Genomic DNA, 9,492 nt, shown 5'->3' on the forward strand with positions numbered 1-9,492 from the left:
CAAACAAATTAGTAATTATTCTCTGAATGGCAGGTACTTTGCCATTTCATTTCAGAATTTGCCAGAGTTCTTTAAAGGAAGAGCTACTTCTCGTTCCTTTCAACACTCAGTGGGTTAGTGCCACTGGCATTTCCTGGTGCTTCAGTACCCGCTGCTAAATATAACTTTGCACAACTGGGTGTGTACACTGTTCAGATATTTAACTAGATTGCTGGAAGAAGTGAGGCTGGTTTTTCTAGTTCCTGAATATTATTCTAGCTAAAGAATGTTGTATGGCATAGCTAGAACAGAAAGAGACAAGAGCCAGCCGTTACACTCTGAACCAGGTAAGAGTTATATGTATCAAAGTTGTTTGTATGCCATCTACTCTTTACGTTTTGTTGGAATTTATGAGAAATGACCATGACAGTCCTTTCTCATACATAGGATTGTATATTGACGTGGACTGAGAAAGAAACAGATGCCCTAAGGAAAGGGTAGATATAGATAGGATGTGCCTTTTAGGGAAATAACTAATGTCATCTTCAGTTCTCTGTTAATCTTAGTGCATGGATTTAAGATGTACAGACTGCTACGGTTTCCAGAACACATGCACGTGAATTGGGGTACTTAGTATGGTAAGGTCAAAGATACCAGGTTAGATTATAATTAAGAATTAATCCATAATAAGGGAGGGGAGGAGGTCAAAAGGATCCCTGATGCTTTCCTGATGAACCAAATTGGCTAAACAAGCCTCTGCTTTACTAAGGTTATTTTTACTAGCAAACTTTCCTGGTGTAAACAAACCTTAAATAGGCAAAGAATGCTTTTCCCATATAGTATATGCTATTTCCCCAAACAAAATAGGGAACTGCACCAGTAACAGCAATTTCCTGATATTACTGAATCTAAGCCTTTGGCCAATACAGAAATGTGAAAAATAACACCCTAATTGATGGTGTTGTATCATCAACATTTTTGGAATGTGGACTTGGCTAAAGTGCAGGCACTGCCTTTTAGATTTGGACACCTGACTTAATGATACTGTGCACAACAAAAAACAGCCTGCGACACTGAATCACAGAATCATTGCAAACTTAGACTCCTGCTTAAATAGTCACAATGGTGTGGAAGTGGAGTACTGTAGTACTCGACAACAAGCAGTTTGATAGTAGCAGCAGAAAAGTGGAGAAGAGCAAACCTAACCTATGACTCCGTTCTTTATTTCAGGGCTGTCCAACTGGTGGTCCACAGGCCAAAGGTGGCCCTCAGCTCCCACCTGGCTGCTACTGCACCTTGCTGTGGCTGCAAAAGCAGCTAGGGTCTTGGGGCTCCCCCTCCCTTGGCTATCTTCTATACCTGAACTAGCAGCAGGAAGCAGGGCAAGACTAGGCAGGGTGCAGTGCAGCCAAGGGTGCTGAGTGAGTCAGCATCCTGGAGCACCTGGGTGGTGTGGTGCCAGGGGGGAGCTTGGGAGCTGAATGTGGTGCAGGCTGCTGTGCATGGGGGTAATGGGTAGGTGTGCCTGCTCCTGTGTGTGCAGACCAGTGGTGGGGGAGTGCTTAGATGCAGTGCAGAGGAGTGAGGGGTGCCTACTTATGCATGTGCCTGGTGTACAGCCTGGGGGGTCTACAGCCCCTATTGGTGTAGGGTTTTTTGGGGGGGGTTTCTTGGGGGGGGGGGGCTTCCAGCTGCTTAAACTTGGATAGGCCTGCTCTACTCTATTCCTATATTCCCCTAGCATCCGGGGAGCGTGCTACCCAAAATGTTGGGGATTCTGCATGATAGGGGCTGGAATACAGATTGGATTGCTGATTGCTTTTTATTAGTTTTCATTCAGAGCCCTCAAGATGCAGCAGTTTCCTACGTGCTATATTTCTGTTTGTTATTCTCCTGGTAGAACTGGGAGACAGAAACACAGATAACAGCTGCACAACTAGCAAACAGGAAGAGCAGATTCACTCTGCTCTAGTGCTGCCTTTTTTAAAAAGCACTTATCAGACTTGCGAGCTGTTTTTCATTTATAGGGCATGAGCAACTGCCTCTCCTCAGATGATCTCTGTGGACACATGCTGTACCTATATAGAACATGTAGCATGTACTGAAGTTTTTGCATAAAGTATTGGTGCTGCTTTGCAAGAAGTTTTCATTACTACCAAGAGTTAGTACTGAAACATCCTCGTTCAACTACAGCCTTAAAACAGAAGAACCTGTGTTCCAGAAAACATGAATCCACACATCACATGCTCTGATTTCTTCTGTAACAACACTTGAATCCTGTCAGCCTATCCTTCCATAACTCATTGGGCACCATATTAAAACATTCAAGTTTGTTTCTTCCATTTTTTTTTTTTTTTTTTTTGGAAAACTGTGCTAAAACTTAATTCCTTTAATTCAGCGGTTCTCGAACTTTTCAGACGCAAGGCACCTGGCATTAGACTTGAGGCATCTTTCTATAACTTTTGTGAATCGAGTGGTGCCCAATTTAAAAAACGTTTTTTTTATTACAGTGCTTACTTCCTTGCAGAAGAGACAGGTGGTAGCGGTGGTGGTGGCCCTTTCAGCACACCAAAGTTAATAGGTAAAACTATTATTTCTTCCCCCTAGCTTCTTTAGGGGAAAAAATTGAAAGAGCTTATAGCTTCCTAGTTGGCTGTTCTGTTACCCTGCTGGTTCTACCTTCTTTCTTCCAGTGCCTCAGTATCCTAGGGTAGACCAGTACTACCCTAGGGTACTGGTCCATGAAACAGAGCCTCTGTACAATGGACAATACGGAGGGAAAAAACAAGCCTGTTCTATGGGGCACACTGAATTCTTCCATGCATCTCACTTTGTGATTTAGGACCACACCCCAAAAACCAGCCATAGGATTGCCTAACAGCACCTCACAAGACTTCAGATCTTCCTTCTGTTGCTTCCAGAAACTGTCCATTTTATCCATTGTGGGCTCAGAGATTCATCGAGAGTCACGTGATACTAACTCATTGACTCCTGGCTATTTAGTACAAGAGGTAGAAACAAAGGAATAGAAGAGGAGGAGGACCAAACCCTGCTTTGGAGGCTTATTTCTATTTGGAATTTCTATCAAAATGTGAAACACAGGCCTAGTCCTTAATGATTCACTGTCAGCAGCTCTTAAAAATGAGGAAGCTTTAAGTGGTGTTTTCCTAGAAGTAGTATTACACTGCTTACTAGCAATGTGGCTTTGTGTTCTGCTGCTGTTGATCCTCCTGTCATTTTGTTCATTAAACAAACATATAACAGAAATGTCCACCAACAGGCGTAACAAGGCAGCTCTGTGCACTGAGGAGTGGCAGTGCATGGGCCAGTGATAGTTGCCAGACTGCTGCCAGCGGTGGTACAACTAGATGATAGCTGCGGCAGCTTCTATTTTTGTGCTCTTTCCATGCCCTCCAAGTGGGTCCTCAGGGCTGCTGACCCAGTCACCCCCATAGTTAAACTACTGGCCCAAAATATATGGGAGTCAAAAAATACTGTCTTCTGGGATTGTTCTTTAGTTGTTATAAAGCAGTTGATGATTTTCTGTGTATGTGATGATGTAATTGATAATAGTTGGAATGAATGTGGTGGAATTGTAGGTCTGTGGCATGGTAAACTTAGATAGCCCAGTTTTCTATCAACAGCAGGCTTATTCAATTGAGAATTTTCTCAGATTCTTTCTCCAGCCAAAGAGCCATTGCTAATCTTAAGTAGCCATGCAAAGAAGAATAACGTATTGGGGGTGAGGGGAATTTCCTGGGTAATGGAGGCTGTTGAGAAGAGGTTCCTTCCCTGTGGAGTCTTTTTTTCCACATTGCTCTTGTCTGCCAGTGGAGAGGTATATGAAAAAGGCAGAGACTAGATGACACTTGGGTCCATAGAGTGTGTCTTGCTGCACTCTACACTGTAATGTATCTTAAAATTAGAGAATAAGAATATTTTTTCAGTATAAATCTTGGCAATGTAATCTTAGGAACCAAATCCTGCAGTAGTTACATGGGCAAAACGGCTGTTGAAATCAATGGAGTTTTTGCATGAATGAGTGATTGGAAGCTTTTTTTTCTAGACCATTTTGATTTAAAAACTCAGAAAGCGATTTCAAGGAGTGAAATTTTTACTTTTGTGCAATGATTGTAGGTTTTGCATAAAAAATAAACTTTAAATTAATTTTTTGAAAATATGCATAATATGCATTAATTATGTTTAGTTGCCCATGTGGTAAATATTTAAGACTATGCTTGTTATTACAAATCTATTTATTTTCTATTGACTCCACAAACAAAGCTACAATGGTTTTTATGCAGGGTATATATCGGGGCGGGCAGTGATTTCAGGTAAAGGGCCACTTACCCAGTTTTGGCAGGTTGTCAAGGGCTGCATGGGTAGTCCTGCCCCTTGACAGGTGCCCTGCCCCCAGGTCACCATCTTGGGACCAATGTCCCAGGGCAAGCACCAGTCGGGCCCAAAGCAGGGTGCAGGCTGGCAGGGTTCTGTGGAGCCAGGTTGGGCTGCATCAGCAGGGAGAGGGGGGAGCTGACCTGGCTCCATAGAACCCCTGTTGGCTGGGACCCTATACTTCTGCCACCCTGCTCTGGGCCCTGCCGGCACTGGCCCTGGGACACCGGTGCAGGCCCCGTGCTCCCATTGGCTCCCCATCCACTCACTCTCAGTGCCCCCTAGCCCCACGGTACAGGCAGGGGGCAGCACATAGCCCCGACCCCCTGCTCACTGGCAGGGAAGAAGCTGGTGCTGAGCCCAGGGAAAAGTGGCCCCTTGCCTGCCCTGTGGCCCACAGTCCCTGCTGCAGCTGCTCGCAGACCGTGTGGACTGTCCGGAGCAGGCACAGGCAGCCCCATGCAGGCTGCGAGCGGCTGCAGCATGGAACGTCAGCTACGGGGCGGGTGAGGGGCTGCTCCCCACGCTCCTTCCCTGCCTGGGGTCCTCCCCTACCCTTTTCCCCTTCCCACCCCTTACCTAAGCTTCCAGTGCAGGGCACCATGTGCTCCCAGGCCAAAAGCCACTGCTGGGGTTCCTGGCCATGGGGGATGGGGCTGGGCAGGCCCTGCTGTTGTGGGAGCATGCCAGGCTTCCCCTGGGTCCTACTGCCCTTGGTTCCTGTCATTTTGGACAGATAAATATTAATTTTCTAAATTTTTTTAGGGGATAGAATGACCTTGTGGTCCAGATCTGGCCCGCAGGCTGTATTTTACCTACCCTAGTATAGATGCAGTTAATTTACAAAGTTATGGTGCAAGTAGTCAACTCGAAACATAAAACATTGTCATGTTGGATCAAACCAGAGCTCTGACTAGTCTGTTGTATTGTTTCTCACGATAGCCAGCTAGTATGCTGTGGTATAAGAAACTATATAAAGGAATAACTTTCCTGTGGCGTGACAGAATCTGACCTGTCAATCAACAGTTGGCTTCAAATCAAAGCCTATGGGTTTATGCTCTTTCTAAGCAGCTGTCCATCCTGTCTAATATACCTTTGATCTCATCATCTGTGTTGATGTGTAACTTTCTTTTGAACCTCATAGTGTAACCTCCCATGATATAAAGCATAAATTACTTGATATGTTTCTATCCACCAGTCTGTAAACTGATTTAAATTAGATTTAGAATGATTTAACTGGGCTTTCCGGAGCTAATTGTTTCCAGTAAAGGGACACACACTTTGCAAAGAATTTTTTTCATATTTAGTAAAAGTGTGTGTGTATTGGAGCAGAAGTCAGGCTTGATTAGGACTTTGGTAATGAAGTGCAATCTAGTGAATACTAATGATATGCTTAGCTACTAGTGTTTTTGTTTTTTAGCTCCTCCTTTTATACATTAGGAGTACAAGATTCTTTAGAATAAAACTTGGAGAAAAATCTGAAAGGAGGGGCAGTCATAAAGCGAAAGCACTGCCTGAAATGCTTCAAGAGTTTCTGTGAAACGTTCTCTCTCTCAACCAGATTCTCCATACCCATTGTGCAGAACAGTGTTACAGCCATTTGTAGGAATACTGTATGATTACCTGTGAGCTGTCATCCTGGGAATAATAGTGCAATCAGTGCATTTATTCTTCTTCCATTGTGATTCTTTCTGTAGAGTGCAGTACGCTTAGTTAAGGCCCTTGTGGGTTTTTGGTTTTTTTAAGAAATAGTTATTTTAAAAAATTGGGGGCTGGAGACATGGGAATGCTAATTGAGGTACTCATACTACCAATGCATTTTAGTTAGTTATGGTATCTTCCACCTAGACCAGAGGTTCCCAGACATTTTCTTAGTGCTTACCCCCTTCCAGATTTACCAGCTGCTTACGTACCCCTGCCAGCATTTTTTTTATATTTAACCCCTTAAATGCCGTCTATTATAATAAAAATAAAATCAGCCCTTACACAGTTTCTCCAGCATACCCCCCAGAGATGTCTTGTGTACCCCAGTGGTATGCTTACCCATGTTTGGGAACCCCTGATCTAGATAGTGCTCTATTTTTAGTATATGCTTGTGACAGAGAGCCTGGGATGCTCTGTCACTTTAAGAGGGAAACAGCCTAAGCTGGAGCCCTCCAGGACAGGCAGGGTGGAGCTGGGACTGGGCTGCTATAGAGACCAACAAGTGAGATTAATTAGTAGGCACCTGCAAGCAACCCAGCTGACTGGAAGGGCAAAGGGCCCTGGGAGAGAAACAAGGCAGCCCCAGAACCAGGGCAGGAAGTCTGGCCATGGAGGCTGTGCAGGAAATCGCTCTCCAGATGTGACTCAGAAGTAAACTGGAAGTGCGGTAGGTCCAGAGACAGCTAGGGAAGCTGGGGGCTAGCAGCTGATTAAGACCCAGTTACCTATTAACTTTGGACAGGAGTTTCGTTATAGCCAGAAGAGCTTGTCTTAGATGTTTGGTTTCAGTGTACTGAAGGTTTGAGCGGGACTGTATGGGTGGTTTTGGAGGTCCCAGAGCTCCGAGTGGGGTGCAGCAATAAGGCTGAAGCCTGACACATGAGCAACGGTAGGCTCACTCTAAGACCCTCAGGCAGCCTCCTTCCTAATAAATAATAATTAGAGGTGTACTGATACATTGGTCCATATCAGATTGGCACTGATATAAGGAAAATTGACATTATCAGCAATAGGCTTTTTTGGGCTGATGTGACTGATAATGTCACCGATAAATGCCACATGCATCTGCCCAGCTGCAGCATGCACATGGCCAGCCTGGCAGCTTGGAGAGCAGCATCTAGCTGGTAAGTCTGTTGGGGAGGAGGAGGCATGGCGTGGGGGACAGATTGAGACCCCCACAGTGAGGGAAGCAGAGGGGCTGGGGCAGGGGCAGGCACTGCACAGCTGGGTCAGGGTGCAGGATGGAATGGTGAGCAGCTTGTATGGGGGGCATGGAGGGGGAATTGACTCCTGCTGTTGTGCACACCCCTGGGGGAGGCATGGGGGACATGTGCCCCCCTAAATCTGTGTGCTGGGCAAGGGCAGGCTGCTGCTGTGGGCTGGGGGTAGCACCAGGCTGTTCTGGGGAAGGGGGCCATGCCAGAGCTGTGCTCGGGGAGGGCAGTGGCAGCACTGGGAGCAGGGTTATGGAGTAGGCTGTGGCCACTCCAGAATTTGCCATAGCCCCCATAACCTCACATGCTCTGAGTGCAGCCCCAGCCCAGTTCTCTGCTAGGAGGAGCCCAGTGCCACCCCCGGCCCCAGCCTACAGCAGCAGCCTGACCTCACGCCATGTGCAGTTTGGGGGCACATGCCCCCCATGCCTCCCCTGGGTTTGTGCACAGTGGCAGAAGCCACACACCTCTCCCCATGCCTCCCCAGATGAGCTGCTTGTGGCTCTGTCCTGTGCCCTGCCCCCGCTGGGCAGCACCTGCCCGTGCCCCAGCCCTCCTCCTTCCCTCACTGTGGGGGTCTTGATCTACCCCGCCCCCTGGCCTCTTTCCTCCACCCCTTCCCCCCAACAGACTTACTAACCCGACACTGCTCTTAATGCTGCCGGGCTGCAAATCAGCAATTGGATCAGTATTAGCCAATATGGCTCATTAATAATCAGCCATCAGTATTGACCCAAAAAATCTTTATTTGGTGCACCCCTAATAATATCCAAGGTGTGGCAGGAAAGTAGAGGAGGTGAGGACCTATATAGAGTTGGAACAGGGGCTGGAATTGTGTGACCACCAGCAGGAATCTTAACTGCCTCTGGGACTTGGACCTGTCACAATGTTTCGTGGCTCAGATATTTGATTTCCATGTTTCAAAAGGGATAAATAGAGGTGGAAGTTCAATAGTCCTGAGTTCTATTTTTCAATTAGCCACTGGTATGCTATAAACCCTGAGCCTGTCATGTTAACCTTTTGCCCCACTTTCTTCACCTGTAAAGAGGAACATCATATTATTTTCATTACTGTTAAGTATTGGGAGGATCCGTATTTTTTACAGAACTTTGATCCTGTAAAATGTGGTCTTAGTGTTACAAGTGAATTGCTTTAAGTGAAAAAAGTATGTGTAGGACATTGCGCACAGCTCAGGGACTTCTTTTTTGAGATACTCCTGGATAGAGGTTGTGAAGAAATCCCTGTAGTAACAGAAGCCAGTAAAAATAAGATTCTCAAGTCTCCTGAAGTGTGGCATTTTCTTCCTTTACTCCTAACTAAGCCAGAAGAAACATACTTGCAAACTTCTAACTGGCCGGGGGCTGCACAACACACAGGCTACACCAGTGTCAGCCACAGGCCCTGTATGCAATGAGGATGCCTTGTACTGCATTGAGCACGTGGGTACCCCAGCCATGGGCTCATCATCTTTACGGTGTCTTATGGGTGCCCCAGACCATGGGTTCCCCTGGGACCACAGGCTGCTCCACACTGTCTTGTCCCCTGGGGTGGGTGTGGGAAGAAGAACCTGAAGGAGTAAGGGAAGTCTGAAGAACCAATCTACTACTGCAGCCAGAGCAATGGGGGAGGCAGTAGTGTCTCAGTGGGAGCCCAGGGACCATGAATGAATCCTTTGTGGGCCACTTGTAGTTTGCAGGCCACCAGCTGGAGGGCTCTGGTTTACTCTGTAAAGTGACCTTTCCTTTGGGGCTAGGTACAGATATTCAAAAAGCCAGAGCTTGAATTGATTCAATCTTTGCAGGTTTGCCTAACTTGTGTAGATTGAACTGATTTGCAAGTGAATAGACATTCCTTTTTAATTTCTGAAATGCAGCCACATGCCTGCAGTGACTCAGGCCAGAAGCCAGGGGGTGTAAGAACGAGCCCTCAGCTGGAGAGAGATTGAGTTGGGGGAGGGTGTGGCCAGACCCTGACAGGCCTGAGTATGATTAGGGAGGGGTTTAAATTCCCACTCTGGCCTTCAAGGACCCCAGATGGAGTTTGTGTGGAGGGGGAGGAGGGAAGAAGCCCCTGCCAGGGTTCCCCAGCTCCCCTATCCCTGCTCACTCACTGCTCCAGCAGCATAAGCATGGCCAGACCCCAGGAGCCTGAGGGTAAAGTGGGGTTTAATCTCCCCCATTGTTGTGGGGGGGGGGGGGTG

This window comes from Gavialis gangeticus, unplaced genomic scaffold (genome assembly GCF_001723915.1).
Source record: "Gavialis gangeticus isolate Ggan-Ray unplaced genomic scaffold, GavGan_comp1, whole genome shotgun sequence".
Classification (NCBI taxonomy): Eukaryota; Metazoa; Chordata; order Crocodylia; family Gavialidae; genus Gavialis; species Gavialis gangeticus.